At 44.5% G+C, this 22560-nt stretch overlaps 1 long non-coding RNA gene and 1 pseudogene across 1 annotated transcript in view; one reads left to right on the top strand and one right to left on the bottom strand.

Annotated features, from left to right (window-relative positions):
• Positions 1-22560, top strand: part of LOC141055991 (uncharacterized) — a 228107-nt gene that overhangs the window by 153187 nt on the left and 52360 nt on the right. The gene's annotated exons all lie outside the window — the stretch shown is intronic.
• On the bottom strand, positions 525-1242 carry LOC141056007 (guanine nucleotide-binding protein G(q) subunit alpha-like; annotated as a pseudogene).

Raw genomic sequence — 22560 nt, 5'->3', positions numbered from 1 at the left:
GCTCTTTCAAAGATACTTCCAGCAATATTTTTACATGTTCAGTCTATTCATCTGAAATCGGTTTGCATACATATTCAAATGAGGGAGTAGATCTGTTGCTCCAGCTCTATACCCGCTCGGTGCCACCTCTTCCTGATCAACTTGCAGCTCTCTTTTCCAGAATGAAACACATCATAGAGGCTGTCAGTGAAGCAAAAGCAGGTAGCACTCTGCGGGAAATAGAGCTGGAGTGATAGAAGGTTAAGATCCACCACAGTCGTTGGGCATAATTTATATATCAAATGAAATGCTGATTACTGAATAAAGGGAGAAAGGGGCCGACCATATAAAGGTGTTAACTGAGTTTGTCATTAAAAGAGCTACATGCACACATATAAGGCTTGGAGGGGTTAAATCCTGCAGACTGCCTTTAAATAAATACATTGGAACATAGTGTATAAGTATGGTAAAATAGCAGTCCTTATTCCATGAGGTGCTACAACTCCTTCAGTCAACTGATCAGTGCTGATGTCAATATTGATTGCCTATTGTAAGGATAGGATGAGTGAAGAATTCTGAAACCACGGATATGTGATAATCCTCCTAAATGGTGCTTGGCGCTCTTCCATCCGCTTCTCATTATCAGACTCCATGAGCACCTGATCTTATTCACTAAGAGCTACAAGAAACATTATGGAGGTGTATCCACTTTTTCCTTCTCATTGCTGCCCTCCTATTTCCACCATTCTGAAGACGACGCTTTGTAAATCAAATGGATATTTGATGATTCCTGTTGTGGACACTCTGACTCAGAGCACAAGTTGTTGAAGGTAGATATCCATGATCTGCAATACATTCCAGGTCATTTGGATAATTTGTGGAATCAGACAGTTGATGATCCCGTCTCCTATCACGGCATTCTTGTATGCCAGAGTCATTCCATAAATATTTCGCTGCATCTACATAAGGGATCTCAAATGAGCACACCTTCTCAATATCAACTTCCCAAAATAGCAGTGCATGGCCCTTGTTGTGTTGATACTTGTATGGAATTTTAAGGGTCTCCCTTGCCTAAATCATAGCTTGCATTGCAGTGAATATGTTCTGGTACACAAGCTTAGTGAAGCCCCTCTTCATCAGAGTAGCCAGATCCATGGATAATCCTTGTCTGCTCCCGGCGGAGCTGCCTGTCTCGTCACTGATCCTCCGAGCTTCCTTGGCCTCCTCGCTGAGGCAGCACACCATGATGGACTCCAGAGTCATGTCTGCTAACTGCTAGTGGTGCTGGAAAGAGACAGACCCCCACCCTGCAAGTCACAGACCTGCTTCTCCTTGTAAGAAGGGGAATGCTGTGCAGATTGGGGGGAGGCAGACTGATGAGACAGGAGATCCCTTTAAATAAATACATTGGGACATAGTGTATTAGTATGGTAAAATAGCAGTCCTTATTCCATGAAACTCTACAACTCCTTCAGTCAGCTGATCAGTGCTGATGTCAATATTGATTGCCTATTGTAAGGATAGGATATCAATATTAAATCCTCAAATTAATTAAACAGATGTTTAGTGCATATGATGTCCACAGAGCTAATACACAATGCTGCCAGCAAAAATATTCTTGTATACGTAGAACAGTAGCACAGTGGCTCTGTGGCTAGCACTGTAATGGTGGCTTAGTGCTTGCCACTGTATATAGTGGCTCAGTGACCAGCCCAACAGCTTTGTAGCATTGGGGTTCAAATCCCACAGAGGATGACAGTTGTGCAGAGTTTATGTTCTCTGTGTTTGGAGTGTGATAGGAAACCCACACAAAGACCCACTAATAGGATATTTAGATTGTGTGCCCCAATGGGGACAGTGTTGATGTATTTAAAGTGCGTGGAGTAAAAAGGAACCTGTGACCTCGTTTTGCCACTATAAGCTGTGGCCACTGCCTTTCGGTGCTGTAGGGATTTATCTCACTCAGGAGCCACCGGAGTCAATCAGGAGTCACGTTCCTTTAAAAGTTCATAGGGTTTATTGCTTCATAAACCAGCACATAACATAAGGAATAGCTTTTAGCTCAGGCGAAAGCAAGTATAAGTGTCCATTGTTTCAGGCTCAGTCCTGGAGCCTCAGCAAACACAGGAGGCTTATCCCTCCTCGCATGCAGCCAATATACCCAGGCCTCACTGGGTCAGCAGCCTCAGCACGTGGTCTTTAGGAAGGTAGCACACCTTCCTCCACCTAGGCCTGCTGGGACCTTCCACATGGCTCAATCAGATCCATGCTCTCTCCCATGTGACCTACTCTGGTTACCTTATATGGTCCATAGGCACACCCAGCGGGTCACATGGCTATGACCTCATCACAGGTCCTTCAAGCATTCATACACATATACTTTATTATGACACTCTTAAACACCCCCCCTGGGTGGATTTGTAGATTGATCCTGCCCATCTCATCAATCATCTGAAGGCTTCTCTGTTATGAATGGGTCACCAAGGAGACACAAACAAAACAAGCTAAGCCCAGAAAAAACAGAGAGGTTGGTAACTATGCAGATTGCAGATCCCTGATCCTACCACACAACTATCAGCAGCCGTGGAGTGTGCCTACGATGAACCTAGATGCCTCGTCACGGCCGGAGGACTAAAGCCTAAAGCAAGAAAATGGAAAACTAACTGCCCCAGAGCAGACCCCAAAGGAATAGACAGCCCCCACACACGTATTGATGGTGAAACAAAATGAAAACACAAACACAGGCAGGAAAATAGGCTGAGCAAGCGATGGGGCCCAAACTAACTAGAAAGGAGAGGAAAGGAAAGACAGTCTGCAATCTGCAAAAAACCCTACAAAAATAATGTCCAACACTTCTGAAAGCAAAATTAACCCTGAAGTCACTAGACTTCTCCCACTGTATCAGAACTCTGAAATATTCTGAGACAGAGCAAAAAGAGGCCAATCTAATAAGGGACAAAAAGCAAATTGGCAAATACAGATAAATAAGGGTGGAAATTCAGCACAGCCCAAGCCGTGGCTGGCTGACCACAAACTGAATAGACCAACAAAATCAAGTGTGAACATTAACAGAGAAACTTAGCTTGAGCTGACTGGAACAGAGCTGATGACCAAGGCCTGACAAGCAGAAGGAGTCACCAGCTACTGAATAGGGCGTCGGCTGTCTTAAATCCAATCTGAGACTCCAGAGTTCCAATCGTCATCCTCATTCTCAGGTGGCAGATCTCCACCGATTAAATCAGCCTCACTACCTCCTGTTACCAGCAGAGGGAGTCTGGAAGGAGAACTCACAACTGGTGAAACAGAGAATGAACTCGCATCACTACTCCCTGACACCTTGGAATGACAGATCAGCTCTACTGATCAACACATAAGCAAGCCTTCATCTCAAGGCCACCCACCTTGAGATGCATAACGATCCTTCAGCATCCTATACCCATTACCACAATGGATGTGACTGCAGGCCCATCCTGGGACACCCACACAGCGCCCCCTAGCAGACAGTGGACACTACAACACAGTGCTTATCTACAGCATTCTAGAATGCTCTTGATAAGCCCCTGATCTGACCTGCAAGATCAGAAAAATGTTTTATTATACTCACCCGGGGGTGTTCCGGTCTGATGGGTGAGCAGGTCTGGCACCTCCCATCTTCATGCGATAGCATTTTCCTTGATTTGTCATGCTCCTGCGCAGGTGTACTGATCTGTACTGTTGAGGGCAGAGCAGAGTAAGAAGAGCCCGAAGGAGGTTACCTTCACTGCTCCTTATCAAGAACCACTTGGCCAGATAGCAGGTTTGCCGGGGGGAAGACTTTCTGCCCTAGACATGCTGGAGCATGTAACTGCTATGGTTAGAGGAACAGGAAGGAGGACTGGAACGGAAGGTGTGCAGGCAGAGGGCATGAAAGCAGAGGGTGCCAGAGGGAAAGCAGCCTGCAACACCACACTCCCAGAGAGGACTCCCCGTCAGAGCACAGAGGCTGAGAGAAGAGCAATGGTGAGAGCTGTGGTTGAGTACGTGGACTCTGGAACCTTCATGACCAGAGGAGACTTTGCTACTGACAGTGCAGAGACAGTGACCTGAGCGTGCAGCCCTGGTGACTGCAGTGGCAAGCTGCTCCTCCCTGTGTGGAGAATTTAACCCCTATAAAAAAGCCCTTTAACCATTGGGCTGTCTCTGATCTGTGGTGACATCAACAGTAGCTACACATTATTACAGTCCTGCAGTGCGCAGGTGCTTGGCCTCTCTGACCGTTACCAGCTCCTGTGCACTACAGTACTTTGCTCTGCCCTCAACAGGGCAGATCAGTATGCCAGCACAAGAGCGCAGCACAAAGCAAGGAAGATAACGATATTGCATGTAGATGGGAGGCGCTGGACCTAGACCTGCAACACCCATCAGACTGGACTGCCCCCGGGTGAGTATAATATAACTTGTTCTTCATATCTACAGCTTTACAAAATGCTGTAGATAAGCCCCTAAAGGCAGTGGACGTATCTTGTAGCGACAAAACGAGGTGACAGGTTCACTTTTTGTTAAGAATAATATTTTTTCATTGGTATTATGCTATGTCACAATACCAGTGTCTGAGGATCTTCTGTTTCAAGGTCAAGAGCTCTGATGCGATGTGGCTGCCTGTCTCGCTGTCTTCCTCTTTTGACACTGCAGTGTTGTGGACAAAATATTGACTGGTTAACAACAAGTATGGTGTCTATGTACTAACTGAACTATAATCTCTCCCCATAACATGTCCAGCAGACATTGTAGGATTACGATATTGATTTTATTCTATCACTGCCCAGTCTCTAAACATGGACGTATGAATAAGGCCTTAGTCAAACACATACTTGAAAAAAAATGTTATCTGTGTCATTGGTGTATGGTCAGTGTCAGAATTTTACAATAAGAGTATATGCACACGTTGTGGATTTGCCTGGGGTGGCGCATGCTCAGATTCAGATCTAGTCTCCTGAGATCTCGGGGCAAGATCTAAATCTGATCATGCACCGCCCCAGTGGCCATTTTCCCAGAGGCCATCGCACTGCTCCATTGGAGCTTCAGGTGCCTCCGGGCTCTGACAAAATGCCGGCGAAGCCCCCTTTGCTACAGAGCCACCCTACAAGCCACCCTAGCAGAGAGCTGCACAGAGCATCGCTGCCATTATGAGGTAATGGGGATACTTTACTTGCACCTTCCCAGTGGGGCGCCCCCTCACCTGGTCATCGGGACCACTCCCTCCCCCATCTTCCACCACCACCATACACAATGACTGCAGATTGCTCCGCACCTGCCCTATAAGATGACACCCGACATACAAGACGACCCCCAGCTTTTAAGATTTTCATGGGTTAAAAAATCATCTTGTATACCAGAAAATATGGTATAATGTCCAGGGAGATCTCTCATATTTGTCCAGGGACAGGTGACCTATAATATATAATGCTCAGGTAGTAGATCTATAATATACAATGTACAGTCCAGGCAAATCTATAATATATAATGTCCAGCTAAGACCAGAGGCAGAGATGTATTACAACACTCCCACCCCACTCACTCTATCTGGGACTGGGAGCAAACATTGCCAGTGCTGCTGCTGCTACCATTCACTCTCTGGGACCGTCTGGGAGCAAACAGTGCTGCAGCTTCTGTGTGCTCCAGCTCCAAGCAGAAACTAGGCTGAGGAGTCTGAGGGAAGTGGTGAGTCTGACAGAGCCATGTAGCAAGCAGTGTGTAGGAGCCAGATCATGTTTCCTTACCGATACTGCTCTGCCACTGAGAGGGCCAGACCAGCAATGTGTGACCGTTTCCCAGCCAGGTTGAGAGACAGCCGGGTGCTGCTGTTCCACCTCAGCCCCACGCACCACGTTGACTGGTAGACTAGTGGTAGCAGGGTAACTTGGTTAAGTCAGTAACCTTCTGGGCAGGCATGAAGTTAGGCTGTCACTGAGCAAGGGCGACTCTGCTACCACTTATCTTCAGGGATGATGATGCACCGCTGGACATAAAAAAACACAGGCCCCCCCCACATCCTACCGCCCTAGGCATGTGCCCTCAAGTGCCTAATGGTAAATACGGCCCTGCTTCCAGCAGCACGATAATGTTCTGGGATGTAGAAATGAACGATGCCTTCTGTCCTTCAGAGTACGTTGATTTCTTCTCAAGCCAGTCTTATCTGCTATAGAAAGAACAAAAGTAAACAATAAGAAAATCAGATAAGGCAGAACTAGATGTTTATCAACAGCTCATAAGTTGAAAAAAGAACCTTACCATCAAGTTTTTAGTAACCGAAGGATTGGAAAGATGTTTTAACATCAGCACTGCCTGGAGGTAATAAAATGCTTGCATCCTTTCCTTATCTTCAAGTGCGATACCAGATTCCACACATGTAAAAATACTCAAACATGGGGTCTTGCCACCCTCAGCACATGGTGGCAATCAAAAGTGGTCCTGTGCGCTGGATTCAACCAGCGTAAAAGGAAAAAATGCTAGTAAAGGTTACATTTTCTAAAACTACAACATCAAAAATTCAACAATCTGCAGTGTAAAACTGAGTGCTACTAGCCCCTTTATACATTCATTGTCAAACTCCTGGTTGATCTCCCTATAAATGTCTTTAATTCCTTCTATAAATGCCTCAGCATCCTGTTTTAGGCCTTCAGAAAGGTTACCGTGTATACTCGTCTATAAGCCGACCTTTCTAATTTTGCCACAAAAAAACTGGGAAAACTTATTGCCTTGTGTATAAGCCTAGGGTTAAATAGTGGTCCAAGAAGATGCTCCATAGATAACCCCCCCAAATGCTGCTGCACAAGGGTTAATGCTGCCCCATAAATACCCCTCATATGCTGCTGCACAAGGGTTAATGCTGCCCCATAAATGCCCCTCATATGCTGCTGCACAATGGTTAATGCTGCCCCAAAAATGCCCCCATATGCTGCTCCACAAGGTTTAATGCTGCCCCATAAATACCCCTCATATGCTGCTCCACAAGGGTTAATGATGCCCCATAAATACCCCCCACATGCTGCTGCAATTTAAAAAGAAAAAGAAAAAAAAAAAGACATACTCACCTCTCCGTCGCTGGGGGCCAGGTGCCGGTGTCCTGAGCCCCCAGCACCAGCGATATTTACCTGTCCCTGTTCCATTACCATCCACTGTCTCCCGGCTCTCTGCAGTGACAGCAGAGGGTGCACACTGACTACATCATTGCGCTGTCTGCCGTCAAAGCAGGAGGACCCGGAGACACAACGATGCATGGCTTGGAACGGGGACAGGTGAATATTACTCTGGCTCTTCTCTGCAGCCCCTGCTTCTCCTCTGCCATCTGCTTCCTGCATTCAGATGGTCACGTGGTAGCGCTCATTAAATATGCGCATATTCATGAGTTTAATGAGCGGTACAATATGACTGCTGAATGCGGGAAGCAGACTACAGAGGAAGAAGCAGAGAAGTGCCAGGAGAGGTAAGTATGATCTCTGACACCCCCGCTCCCCCTCCCCCACCCACCCCCGGTATATGACTCGCGTATAAGCAGAGGGGGATTTTCAGCCCAAAAAATAAGCTGAAAATCAGCTTATACACAAGTATATACGGTATCTGGAACTTGAGGAATTGCTGAATGAGTCTTTTTTTAAAGTGCTGTTTGTCTTAATCTTAGAATAGGTGCTCATAAAAGCTTGTGTTCTCCAGGTCTTTCAGAAATTCCATAGAGATGTCCTCTGGGTTTATAATGTAAAGATAATGAGAAACTTTTCCATTTAAAATTGCAAGTATACATATGATTTAAAGATGTTCCTTTAGGCTGGATTTCAACAATCATCCTGGAATCAATGTCCAACTCAAGTAAAACCAAAAAGGTCTCTAAGATTTGTTCTTTTCTAATAGTAGCATTAAAAATTGGAGCGGCACAGTATGATTCCAGTATAGCAAAATTACATCCGCAGAAGCAGCACTCCTCCACTATCCCACGCCGGGATCTGCTGCAGACAGACCCAGGCTTACTGACAAGGAAGCCCCGGTTACCGCAGATGAATTGCAGCATGTCCACCAATTCCGAGCCACAGAGCATCTCCCGGGAGCGAGAACTCGTGCACCGAGTGTTGGCGACTCCCACGTAGAGCGTAAACGCCAGAGACAAAGGATCACCTGATTAAGACATGCAGTGGATACTGTGTCTGGAGGCACGTCCTGCCCTATCTACTGGCTGACACAAGGCTGTGGGACGGATCTCCCCAGTGAACATCATGCGTGCATATGTTGCCTCATCTACTGGCCTCTATAAGCATACTACAACAGGCATTGGGACGAACAACCCCAATTAAGAGCACATGAATCTTCACAATAGGTTTAATACCTATTACCACGTATTTGGTACAGTATGTAACTGAAGGTCAAAATTTGATCGAAGTGTCTCTTTACGTACTACAATGAATATTCTTCTGAATATCCTAAAGTTGAGTGCTAGGTTTATAACTTAGAACCAGGCTTACTGACATGGAAGCCCTGGTTACTGCAGATGAATTGCAGCATGTCCACCAATTCCAAGCCACAGAGCATCTCCCGGGAGCGAGACCTCGTGCACTAAGCGTTGGCGACTCCCATGTAGAGCGTAAACACCAGAAACAAAGTATCACCTGATTGATAGTGAGCGGTGCTGCCATCTTTCTCGTCAGCATTGGCCTTTATTTTTTTGCAGTCTTGGAGATACATGACTGTCAGTGCCAGATATTGACTGTCTAAAAGCATGCAAATGTATTAACAGCTCCCAGGGCTGCTGACAGGACTTTGCACTGTGGGATCTCTCAGGCCATGTAACAGCCAGCTCTAATGATTAAAGAGAATATGCAGGGCAGGAACCATATTTTTTGTTCTCTAAGCCGCACTTTTTTTCCTCCAAATGTGGGAGGAATATGGGGGGTTTCAAGGGAGGCGGGAGCTCCAGTGTTGGAGTTAAATCTTAGAATCGTAGAGTTGGAAGGGACCTCCTGGGCCATCTGATACAACCCCCTGCTCAAAGCAGGATTCGCAAAATCATCCCAGTCAGATGTCTGTCCAGCCTCTGTTTGAAGACTTCCATTGAAGGAGAACTCGCCACTTCTCGTGGCAGCTTGTTCCACTCATTGGTCACTCTAACGGTCAAAAAGTTTTTTCTAATATCTAATCTGTGTCTCCTCCCTTTCAGTTTCATCCCATTGCTTCTAGTCTTTCCTTGTGCAAATGAGAATAAAGTTGATCCTTCTACAATGTGACAGCCCTTTAGATATTTGCAGACAGCTATTAAGTCTCCTCTCAGTCTTCTCTTTTGCAAACTAAACAATCCCAAATTCTGCAACCTTTCCTCATAAGACAGGGTTTGCAGACCGGTCACCATTCTGGTTGCTCTTTTCTGAACTTGCTCCAGTTTGATGTCTTTTTTAAAATGTGGTGCCCAAAACTGGACACAATATTCCAGATGAGGTCTGACCAAAGAGGAGTCGAGGGAAATAATGACTTCACGTGATCTAGACTGTATGCCTCTGTTAATACATCCTAGAATTGCATTTGCCTTTTTTGCTGCTGCATCACACTGTTGACTCATTCAGTATCTATTAGTATACCCATGTCTTTTTCACATGTGCTGTTGCTTAGGCCTATTCCTCCCATTCTGTATATGTTTTTTTCATTTTTATTGCCCAGATGTAGTACTTTGCATTTTTCCCTGTTAAAAACCATTCTGTTAGTTGCTGCCCACTTCTCCAGTTTATTTATATCTTTTTGAATCCTCTCTCTTCTCTAGTATTAGCTATCCCTCCTAGCTTTGTGTCATCAGCAAATTTAATCAGTTTACCCTCAATTCCTTCATCTAAATCATTGATAAAGATGTTGAACAATACAGGGCCCAGGACAGAGCCCTGTGGTACCCCACTTGAGACATTCTTCCAACTGGATGTGCAGCCATTTACGACCACTCTTTGGGTCCGATCACTAAGCCAGTTATGAATCCACCTAACAGTTGCCTTGTCCATTCCATACTTAGTCATTTTTTCAATAAGGATTGTATGAGATACTTTGTCAAATGCTTTGCTGAAGTCAAGATATACTATATCTGCAGCATTTCCTTGATCCACCCAATCAGTGATTCCGTCATAGAAGGAAATTAAGTTAGTCTGACATGAATTATTAGTTACAAACCCATGCTGACTCTGTTTAATCACTTCATTCTTATCCAGGTATTGACATACATGTTGTTTAATAATTTGTTCAAAGATCTTTCCTGGTATAGAAGTCAGACTCACCGGCCTATTGTTGCCTGGGTCCACCTTCTTCCCTTTTTTGAAGATAGGAACAGCATTTGCTCTTCTCCAGTCTTCTGGGACTTCTCCTGTTCTCCAAGAATTTTCAAAGATTATGGAGAGGGGTTCAAAAATTTCGTCTATCTCCTTCAGTACTCTGGGGTGTAATTCATCTGGACCTGGAGACTTGAATTCATTTAGGTTAGCTAAGTGTTTCCTCACTATCTTTCTGTTTGTAGATATCCTGGATTCTTCTATTCCCTTAATAGGACAGTGAAGAACAGTTGATGTTACATTTCCTTTCTGAGAGAAAACAGATGCAAAATAGGAATTTAAAAATTCGGCCTTCTCAACATCCTGTCTTACCATTTCATCATTTTCATCCTGTAAAAATTCTATAGCATCTTTGACTTTTTTCTTATACTTTTGACATATCCCCAAAATCCTTTATTGCTTTTTGACATCTCTTGCAAGCCTCAATTCATTGTCGGCTTTAACTCACTATGCCTTTATGGGTGAGGGGAGCAGAGAATATTCATTTTTAGCTTGCTGACACCAGAGCATCTGCCTCCCTTGTTTGTCAACTTTGGACACCTGGTCATGTTGGAGCTGAAGGGGGGTGTACCAGTGGTGAGAAGCAAACCACATTGACCATATTTTTGCTACAATTTTTTTTTCCCATCTTCCCTTCTCTAAAACCTATAAGCGTCTTATGGTCCAGTGCGCCTTTTAGTGCAGAAAGTTCGGTATTTCAGATACATTGAACCTAAAGGAATATCATATTTACCATCTTTCTTATGCTTGATTTTGACAGTCATTTCTTAAATACTTTGAAGCTTTCCATCACTGGGGAGTCCAGGTCATGCATCTTGTAACTGCTACCCTCGGCCAGATTCTTCCGGAGGGTGGAGGTCATCCTGAAATGGACAATAAAATATTACACTACCACCAGAAGGTAATGCTCATAATTGGATTTTGCTATAAGTAGTGACGCCAACGTCCTAGTCACATGAGATGGGCCTGTATATTGCGGCCGCATAGTATTCAGCAAAATGTCGGCACCATAAGGCTGCGTGGTAAGGTTTCCAGGCGGATGGCCAAGGAATACCGTGGTGATGAATTGGAGGTAAATGACAATACAAAGAGGACTGCAGACAGCAAAACTATTAAGACAAGTATACATAATGTGTATAGATGGTGTCTGGGGCCAGAACACCAATCTTTTACCAACACTTCCAATAGTAGTTCAGGTTCTAGGCCCCAGCCACATGATATTCTGAATGAACCCTGAACTTGTAAGTCGGTCTTCACTCATCCCTAGAGTTCAGACATTTAAAGGAAAAAATATACTTCCCAGCTTCTTCATGCTCAGACACGTGTACTTCATCAGAAGATTGCCTAAGAATATACCAAACTATTTTTAATTTGTATTAAAATATAAATCTACTTATCAAACAGACACTTTTATATTGTATATGCTGGATAAATTGACATGGCACATTCCAGAGGTCATTGAATAACCTAACTGCAGTGCATATACAGTGGGGAAAAAGTATTTAGTCAGCCACCAATTGTGCAAGTTCTCCCACTTAAAAAGGTGAGAGGCCTGTAATTTGACATCATAGGTAGACCACAACTATGAGAGTCAAAATGAGAAGACAAATCCAGAAAGTCACCTTGTCTAATTTAAGATTTATTTTGCAATTTATGGTGGATAATAAGTATTTGGTCATTAACAAAAGTTTATCTAAATACAGTGCCTTGCGAAAGGATTCGGCCCCCTGAAACGTTTCAACCTTTTCCCATATATCATACTTCGAACATAAAGATACCAAATGGAGATTTTTGGTGAAGAATCAACAAGTGGAGCACAATTGTGAAGTTGAATGAAATTTGATTGTGGAAAGTCAAAAACTGGGGCGTGCAATATTATTCGGCCCCTTTAACTTAATACTTTGTTGCGCCACCTTTTGCTGCGATTACAGCTGCAAGTCTCTTGGCATATGTCTGAGTTTTGTACATTGGGAGACTGAAATTCTTTCTTGGCAAACAGCTCGAGCTCAGTGATGTTTAATGGAGATCGTTTGTGGACAGCAGTTTCAGCTCTTTCCACAGATTCTCAATTGGGTTCAGATCTGGACTTTGACTTGGCCATTCTAACACCTGGATATGTTTATTTGTGAACCATTCCATTGTAGATTTTGCTTAGTTTGGGATCATTGTCTTGTTGGAAGTCCAATCTCTGTACCAGTCTCAGGTCTTTTGCAGACTCCAACAGGCATTCTTCAAGAATGGTCCTGTATTTGGCTCCATCCATCTTCCCATCAATTTTAACATCTTCCCTGTCCCTGCAGAAGAAAAGCAGGCCCAAACCATGATGCTGCCACCACCTTGTTTGACAGTGGGGATGTTGTGCTCAGGGTGATGAGCTGTGTTGCCTTTAAGCCAAACATATCATTTGGCATTGTTGCCAAAGTTCAATTTTTGGTTTCATTTCACCAGAGCACCTTCTTCCACATGTTTGGTGTCTCCCAGGTGGCTTGTTGCAAACTTTAAATGACACTTTTTATGGATTTCTTTGAGAACTGGCTTTCTTCTTGCCACTCTTCCATAAAGGCCAGATTTGTGCAGTGTACGAGATTGTTGTCCTATGGACAGACAGTCCCACCTCAGCTGTAGATCTCTGCAGTTCATCCAGAGTGATCATGGGCCTCTTGGCTGCATCTCTGATCAGTCTTCTCCTTGTTTGAGATGAAAGTTTAGAGGGATGGCCGGGTCTTTGTAGACTTGCAGTGGTATGATACTTCCATTTCAATATGACCGCTTGCACAGTTCACCTTGGGATGTTAAAAGTTTTGGAAATCATTTTGTATCCAAATCCGGCTTTAAACTTCTCAACAGAATCACGGACCTGCCTTTTGTGTTCCTTGGTCTTCATGATGCTCTCTGTGCTTTAAACAGAACCCTGAGACTATAACAGAGCAGGAGCATTTATACGGAGACTTGATTACATACTGGTGGATTATATTTTTCATTAGTCATTTAGGACAACATTGGATCATTCAGAGATCCACAATGAACTTCTGGAGTGAGTTTGCTGCACTGAAAGTAAAGGGGCTGTAAGGTAGCGCTGTCATTTGGGTAGGGGATACTCGCTTGGCAGCCAAATCACATCCGGCACGGGTTTTCCAAAAAACAATAGTTCATGTGGTTTACTCAGGCATCATAAGCCATGACTAGCAACATTAAGTTCATAGAATCAGCATAGCGTCCATGACAGAGCTTCACTTTGCACAACCTGTATGACTACAGGATAAAACAATGTCCCACACACAGGCTCTCGAGCCTCAGTTATATCCCCTGTCAAGGTTACCTTCTCATAGCTGCTTCATACTCCATACTTCAGATGTCCATTCCCTCCAGGGAACTGTCAGACGCTTGCAGCCATTGCTCACAGCATTCACGTGCTGTCAGGCAGTAAGCCCCATCTCCCAGCAAAACCTTCCACAACGGACCAACCGGGTCCAACCATTCACTCATGTGACCTACCCTGGCCACCTTATAGGGTCCGTAGCCACACCCACCGGGTCACATGGCTATGACCTCATCACTAGGGATGAGCTTTCCGATAATGAAATATCGGAAATCGGCCCGATATTTGCGATATCGGAATTCCGATGTGTTTTTTTTTTTTTTTTTTCAAATCGGAAATCCTATAATCCTTCAGCCTCTGAGCGCTCCGTGGAGCCAATCAGGAGCTGAAAAATTGCTGACAACATTGTGTAACTCCCCTAAGCTTGGTAGGAGGCGTCAAAACTTGCTAGCTAGGGGTTGCGCTGCGATTGGCTGGATGGTGTGATCAGGCAGTATAAAAGGCTGTGCCTGCCATTTTAGCCTCACTCTACTGTGAAAGCAGATAGGGATAGGTTGCTGTTGAAGATGGAGAGAGATCTCGGATCTAATAGCAATACAAATTGTTTTTCAGCGACTGTAGCAGCCCGTGTTTTACAGAAGCAGTCTTTTGCCTCACTGACCCCACTCAGTTTCATTTTTTGTGCTGTGCAGGCTCTCGGTGAGGTGCTTAGTGAGACAGTGCAGTGCACATTCACTGCAGCTGCTGCAGCTCCTCTTGCTGCAGCACTGTGTGGTGTGTGTCTCACTGCCTTTTCACAGCCTTTTCTTTTCATCCCTTAAATCCCCTTCTACTATGTTTTCCTAAAATTGTAGCTTCACCATCCAGTACATTTTGGTGAACGCTATATAGGGATTTTTCAGTGAGTGGTTTCCCCCCCCCCCCCCCCCGCGAACCCCCCCCAATCACTTGCCCCCATTTGTCCCTCAATTTTCCTGGTGCTCGGGTGCGCTTTGCACAGTTTAGTCATCTCTGCTGCACAGACATCCTGTGTGCTTTTTTTTGGGGAGTGCTGCACCCACTAGGTCAGTCTTTGTAGTCACATCAGACTCCAGGACCCCTAGTGTGGCCTGTTCTATTGCGCACCCCCAAATTTTTCACCAGTAAATTCACTCTCAGTGCCCCTGTGTTACTTTACCTCACAGCATCTATTGAGGTTAAAGTTAAACACTATATAGGGGTTGTACTGTGAGGACCCAAACAACCTCTGTGGCTGGTGCCACACAGCACCTTGCCCAGTCTCGGAAAATCCTTTTTTTTTTTTTTTTTTTTTTTTTTTTTTTTTTTGGTATCACAGCAGTGTCATTTACTGCGCTGTGACATCTGACCGTAACGTGTACACCAACACCACAAACACACATTACTCTTTATGTAGGCCACATTAGATTCAAATAAAGTGTAGCAGACACACCATCATACAGAGCCATTAGTTTTTCTTATACCTGTTTGTAGTCCTACAGGAATAAGCACACTAATCCCTAATAATTACTTTCTTGCCATTCTGAATCCATCGATAGAGATGAAGAAGGCAGGGAGTAAGGGACGTCACCGCGGCAGCCGCGGAAGTGCTGCATCAGCAGCTAGATATAGTGCATATCCAGAGCAAGCAGCAGGCCCAAGTCACTCAGCATCTACTTTCACCCGGCAGCAGTCATTTATGCGCAGCTTGTTAGGAGCGCAGGGCCATAGACTGATAAGAGGATCAAGTAGAAAACGTTGTTGGTTGGACGGCAGCTGAGGCATCCAGCTCAATGAGTGCAGCATTCTCCCAGGACCTCTCCACCACATCGGGTCAGGCCACTGAAGAGCAGCACCCATCTGCTTCACCACCCACTAAATTGCCCAGACATTCAGAGGGCCAGGAGCCAACCTTAATCCCCTTCTCAGAATCTGTTGGCTTGGAATCTGTGCGCCATCCAGACAGCATTCCTGCAGCTGAAGAGGTAGTGTGCACAGATGGGCAACCACTGTGTGCGTCTGAGGAAGAAGTGGAGGGTGGGCCAGTGACCAGACCCCAGTCAGCAGATGATGAAACTCAGCTGCCAGTTTCTGCTGACGAAAGTGTATTGGATGACAAGGTCCTTTACCCATCATGGCATGCTGAGGGGCAGCAAGCAAGTGGGGATAGCTCAGAGGTAGAGCTTGCAGATGTGGCACAGCGTGGCCGTCCACGTGGGAGAGGAAGAGAGAAAAATTGGTTGTCGGCTTCCTCAACTTCAGCACCCGTTAGGAGCAGGGCTCTTTTAAAGAACACAAGGGGTGCGCCCAAGAGTTGTGGTGCATGGGCCTTTTTCGACCAAGTTGCAGTTGACGTTACAGTAGTCAGATGCAAGCTTTGTCGACAAACTGTGCGGTGTCAGCAACCTTAATACCACCAATATGTTGACTCATGTCAGGAAGAGGCACCCTGTGAAGTAGCAGCATCACACCCATGATTCGCCACCTGCAGCTGGTCCCCCACCTTCCACCTCTTCAGCCATAGTGGCCACCTCTTCCTCCAGCTCGCAAACAGCTGTTGCCGCTTCCTCGCCAGAATGCCAGGGTGCATCTGCAGGCAGTGTTGTATGGCGGCACACTGTCTGTACTTCGTCAGCATCGGCATCCCAATCACTGGCATCCTCATACTCCCAATCCAGTGTGCAGCCATCTGTCAGACAGGTGTGGCAGAAAAGGTGCCCGTACTCGGCAAACCACCCACGAGCACAGGGCATGAATTCTCGCATTGCCAAACTGCTTGCAGTGGACATGCTACCATTCTGGCTGGTGAGCAAGCCAGCATTTATCGATATGTTGGGGTTTGCAATCCCACAATACCTCATTCCCAGCCGCTTCTACTTCAGCAGGCAAGCCGTCCCCACCCTGCAACAGCATGTGGAGAGTAAAATTAAGCATGCGCTACAAAATGCAATTAGTAGCAAGGTCCACCTGACCACAGAGTTGACCAGTCAGCACGGCCAGGGATGATACATTTCCATCACCGCCCATTGGGTAAATGTAGTTGAGCCTGGAACTGAAGTAGACAGTGCAAGTGTGCGGGTCCTGCCAACTCCACGGATTGCAGGCCTCTCCTTCATACAAATTGACTCCTCCTCATACTCCTCGTCAGACTTGCCTGCACCCAGACATACCACAACAACCGATTTCAGCACTGCATCAGCCAAACATCAACAGGCCGTGTTGAAATGGGTTTATCTGGGTGATGTTAGCCACACCGCAACGGAGCTGTGGAAGACGCTCAAGGAGCAGAGCGACATGTGGCTTGCGCCGCTCAACCTCCAGCCAGGTATGGTGGTATGTGACAACGGCCGAAACCTGGTCGTTGCTCTGGGCCTCGGTGGTCTGACTCACATTCCATGCCTTGCCCATGTCCTAAACTTGGTGGTGCAGAGTTTCCTTAGGAACTATCCTGACCTTCATGAGCTGCTGCACAAAGTCAGATACGAGTGCTCTCATTTGCGGCATTCAAGCATGGCTGCATCACGCCTTTCAGCCATGCAGCACAGATTGGGCCTGCTGAGCACCGCATCATTGTTGACCTCCCCACCAGGTGGAATTTGACTTTGCATATGCTGCGGAGGTTGTGTGAGCAGCAACCTGCAATTATGGAGTTGCAGCTGCATCAGGCGCAAAGTAGGCGACACACATCTCATGCAGTGTTTCTGGGCTCTAGTACTGCCAGCAAGTGCCCATTTCCATGACTGCAATAACACTTTCTTTGCCTCACATATGTGCTATAAGTCCGCTAAGAAATATCTGTGAACCGCCATGTCAGTAATTACTTGCATAAATGGAAGATAATGGAGTGATTCTGTCCTTGGCGCCTCAACGCACGCTTCGTAACGACTTCCTCTGGAGGCGTGCCGCAGGTTAAGGGTTCTGACTATTTAAATGAACGCTGGCCAACGAGAAACCCTATGCTCATAATCGGCTAATAAGACCTGAATGGAGTGCTGACGTACGGGACTGTGTCAAAGGAGGAAACCATGAGGAGAACAGCACATGCGTCACAGCCCAGACGTCATAATGAGACCATGGAGCCAGCAGCGGTGGATTAAACAAAACACACGGCCGTTATGGAGATGGCACATGCTCAGTGCCACCCGAATGCCATTGACCTAATGATCCAACATCAGGGAAGGCAGCGTAGGCGCACCATGGTAAGACTAGTGTCGTGATACCGCATGAAAAGTGTAGGAGGCAATGAAATAATGTGTGCACAAATAGCATGTGTACATACTGGCCACAACATATGTACCAAATAAAGGGCGGAAGTGCAATAATACATGCACCCATTATAAGTGCGTTAAATAACATATGCATATACTTGCCAACATATATACATATAGAAATACAATCATATATGCGCCAAATATGAAAGTGCTAAAATGCAATACATTGTGCAGAAGTAGCATAAAATACAGTATATACAAAATATAAAGTGCGAAGAAAAGTGAACTTAGTAATAATATTCATTTAAAAATAGAGAGCTTATACAAAAATAAAAGTTCTCCAAGGTGTCCATAGAAATTGTCGCATATTCAGATCTTCAATGCATGGAACTACATAGAGCACGTGGAAAGGCACAGCAAAGTAGAAAAACGCCAACTAAAAAAACAACAAACATACATTAATATAAATAGTTAAAACCCACAAAAAAAACCCATAAACGTGAAAGACATCCTATAAAAATGAAGCAAAACCAAAACTCTTAAGGCCCATGGGGGCAACTGTGTTTAGTCTGTAAATCCACTGACCTTCAACCCTTGCCAAAGCTCTGGATAAATCTCCACCCCGTTGACCCAAAGTGACCTGATCTATAGCTTTCATCTGCAACTTACTTTTACATGCATGGAACTGAAGAAAATGTCTGGGTAAGGTTTAATATTATATATAAAATTAAACCTTAAATGACTAAAGGCCAAGAAATGACCATCAAATTACTTTATTAACATATATATCACTCTAATAGAATACAATTAATTCTTTTCCAGATGGTGGAAAATTAAAATCAATAAAAATAACAGGATGTGAAGCTGAAAGGATGGAGAATAAACTACAGGAGCCAAATCAGTGTATAACAAGTTGCATATATAAATGTATAGAAATGGCACGTCAGATTAGTAGCAGCACAATATGGCAGTAATGTATATAAATAAAGGGTGACGTGCTAAGGTGCTCGTGCTAACAAGGTTCTATTATGGAATATCAGTCAGATGTGATAATATGGGATAATATGGACAACAAAAGGAGATATAAGTGATTTATGTAGGAAAGGGCACCAAAAAACAAAACATACACTATCGCCATATAGTGCACTGGGTACCAAAAAGCAGTATCAAGTTAGCATGTAAAAATTGTGCTGATGTATTTGATTAGAATTACCAACATATACAAAAGAGAAATATGTAAAAAAGAGCAGTAAGTATAACCAGCACACTATATGGCGATGATGCAATGTATAGCAGTATCCAATCAGTATGAAGCCGCACTGTATGGCAGGAATATGTGTAATGTGCCAAAGTGCACATCAGTATAGCCAATGTACTAGATGGCGGTAATAGTGCAATGTGCTAAAGTTCACAGCCTGTAAGATGTGTGTGTATATCTACATGCAGATATTCTGCATCACTTTACAATGTCTAATTACACATGGGATCCTGTCCCCATTAGGAAGATGCACGTGTACATATGCTTATAGGAAAGTCCATCCATCATACCTACATACACCGAAAATAATTACAGTAAATCTAAACTGTACCTTCGGGAGGGAATATATTTCTGGATGATGCAACCACAACACATCAAGAAGTCAGCAAGTAATTCCTGTGTGTCTGATAACTTGCTGTTCTTGAAGTTCAGAGAATCCTATGAGACGATGCTAAGAGTTTAAACCAGTTTCTGCTTCTCCTTCTTCCACAGCTTGGTTTGTCTGCTTCATCTGCAGTTTTGTTATATATTTTTTGGCCAACTTTGCGCAGATGTACAGATGGCTTGTCCTGAAGGTTGCATCTAGGTTGGAGTTGACCTTTTGTGGGCCTCAAAAAATCCGCTCCATTCTAGCTGATTCACTAGTGAGCCGTCTAGAGTGGAGTTGATAAAATGAGGCCTCAAAAAAAAAAAATCAACTCCAATCTGGACAGCTCACTACTGAAGTGACTAGATCGGAGAGGATATTTTATTCATTCCAGCAACTCCAGTCTGGACGGTTCACTGGTGAGGTGACTAGATTGGAGTGGATTTTTTTTATCTCTCTGCAGCTCCTCCATTCTAGACAGTTCCGTTTCTACAGTGACATTCCTCAAAAAATCCATTGCAATGTTCAGAATGGAGCTGATTCCAGGATCCTCATAGACTGCATTATAGTGGAACATTGTGTATAAAATATATACTGACTGTTCAGTTTAGTGGCATAGGAATTTTAAATGTATGTATTGTCACTTTTGGTAACATAATTACACACATCACTGTTCAGTTTTGCCCAAATTAGATTCTTACTGTTTTTCCACCAGTCCCAGCCACAGCTCCAACATTTCCGAAGAGTGGGCGGAGCTAGTCAGGCTGATAACCTCTGAAGGAGCACCCGACTTTTGGAATTTGTCGTGTGCCCAATTTCGCCTATCGGGACTCTGCAATGTATCATCCACTTCTGATGTGGAGAGCCATCCAGAGGCCTGAGAACTGCGGCGGCTCGTATGTGAGCTGTGACTGTGGCGGTATCGGGAGGGATGACTTTTACAGGGGTAGTTGAAATGTTGGCAGGAATAGTTAGAGCTGAGTTGGAGAAGACGTGTGTTGTCTACGCCTGCGTCCGCTGTGGCTATGGGGTGTTTTGGGGGTAATTTAATCGACAGCCAGGGGTGGGTTACTGGCCATAACTGGTAACTTTGTGCCTTTTAGCATGGGGGGGTGTTGTAGTGTTACCGTAATCAATATTATTCTTGGGATATGAAAGGGCGGGGGTTAATAGAAATTCTTTATTAGCTATTTGGGCTATAGGAAATGATGCAGGATACCCCAAGATTGCCATAGAAACACAGCTGTGACCTAATAAAATAGTCTGTAGGAGGAAGAAGATCCACGTTATTGCAAATCTATTATTGTGGATATCTGTGTAAATACTCCTGGATATTTTTTTTAAAAGATGATGGCAAAATCCATACTTTATGGATTTTTTTTTTTTTTTTTTGGGGGGGGCAGGGGATCAGGGCATAAACAAGTCAGTCATTGGATTTTAAGAGATTTTCATAAAGCAAAATTTTGCAAATCTGTCATAATTCCAAGACCTATTAAAGTGTACATTGTTCATGGGATAATCCCTTTACTGTTTTTGTTTGCAGCTAATATGTTAATGTGCAACAGATATTATACAAATGGGCAGCACGGTGGCTCAGTGGTTAGCACTGCAGCCTTGCAGCGCTGAAGTCCTGGGTTCCACCAAGGACCACATCTGCAAGGAGTTTGTATGTTCTCCCCGTGTTTGCGTGGGTTTCCTCCGGGTACTCCAGTTTCCTCCCACACTCCAAAGACATACTGATAGGGAATTCAGATTGTGAGCCCCATCGGGGACAGTGATGAATATGTGTGCAAACTGTAAAGCGCTGCGGAATATGTTAGCGCTATATAAAAATAAAGATTATAATATTATTATTATTATTATTATTATTATTATTATTATTTGCATATATAAATATAATAGTAAACATTTCAAGCCACTTAGCGGGAAAGTGCAAAGAAAAAGAAATCTAACTCATAAATATTAGTTCCATCAACTTTGCTATAACTTAAGGTCAACATTGGAAGGCAGTGATTATTTACCAGACATTTGAAGAGGAGGCCGAACATTTGACCAGACCTCTCAGCCTTGCCCAATTATAATCTTCAAACAAAAAATGTCTTTTCTATTTTAGAAGACTGGATGGGTCTAGTGTAAAGGGAGGCCAGGACTGTAGACATGGCCAGAGACACTGAAGCATGTGTGTCCGGAGCTTCCCTCACGGAGAATTGTAATATTCCACTTCTAAGAGTACCTGCTTCTCCAGTTTCAGGTCTCCCTGGGCACTGGCCAGATGTCAATGGCCTCTCTTCCAGGTGACTCCCAGTAATGGAGACACAGTCCAGGATAACTTGAATATTCTATTTACTTCTTCATAGGTTGCATCCACAGTAGGCCCATCATGGAACTCTCATGTTTCCTCCTCTTTCCCTACTTCGCTGATGCTTGTGTGTGGCACACATCTGGATCAGAATGTCTTAGACTGCTCGCCAGATCCTTCCTGGCCTAACCTCATCATGAGGTCATTCATTCTGCTTGTTTCACCCCAGACTCGAAATAATCAGTCACCAGGTTTGGTTGCTTTTGGAAAAGCATCCGGCCCATCTGTACCGTTCCCTTCGAAGCTCCAACTTTCTTCAGCTCCTCACTCCAACCGACTCCTGCCCTAAAGATGTCTTCCCAGGCTGAGTCACCACATTTTCCTTCCCCTGTACTGGCCCAGTGCAATGATGTCCAGTGGCTGTAGATAATGTGGCCTGCAGCTGCCTTGCATTGTGTAGCAGCCGAGCTGTCCGGGTCCTATAACCCATTTGAAATTTTAGGCACCCAGGCCCCATCTGACTTAACTTCCTAAAACTCCTGTCTTGCCTCCCAGCAGCCCCTCCTATTTTTACCCCCTACATACTAGCTATAACCTATTCTAACTGTGCACACTAGTATGCCCCCATATAGTGGCCCCCAAAGGGACTACTTACCCATAGTTATGAGGACAATAACACTAAGGTGCCCCCCCCTCTAATGTCTGAAGGGTGCACTTTACTTTCCCTATCTTACACAGTATTACATTACAGGAACATAATGCATATACAACATTGTACATAAAATGCATGGGTGGACATATT

This window comes from Dendrobates tinctorius, unplaced genomic scaffold (genome assembly GCF_039654945.1).
Source record: "Dendrobates tinctorius isolate UK_male_01 unplaced genomic scaffold, ASM3965494v1 ptg000193l, whole genome shotgun sequence".
Lineage (NCBI taxonomy): Eukaryota > Metazoa > Chordata > Amphibia > Anura > Dendrobatidae > Dendrobates > Dendrobates tinctorius.
The sequence above is the reverse complement of the archived record's forward strand: the minus strand, read 5'-3'. Positions and strand labels throughout refer to the sequence as shown.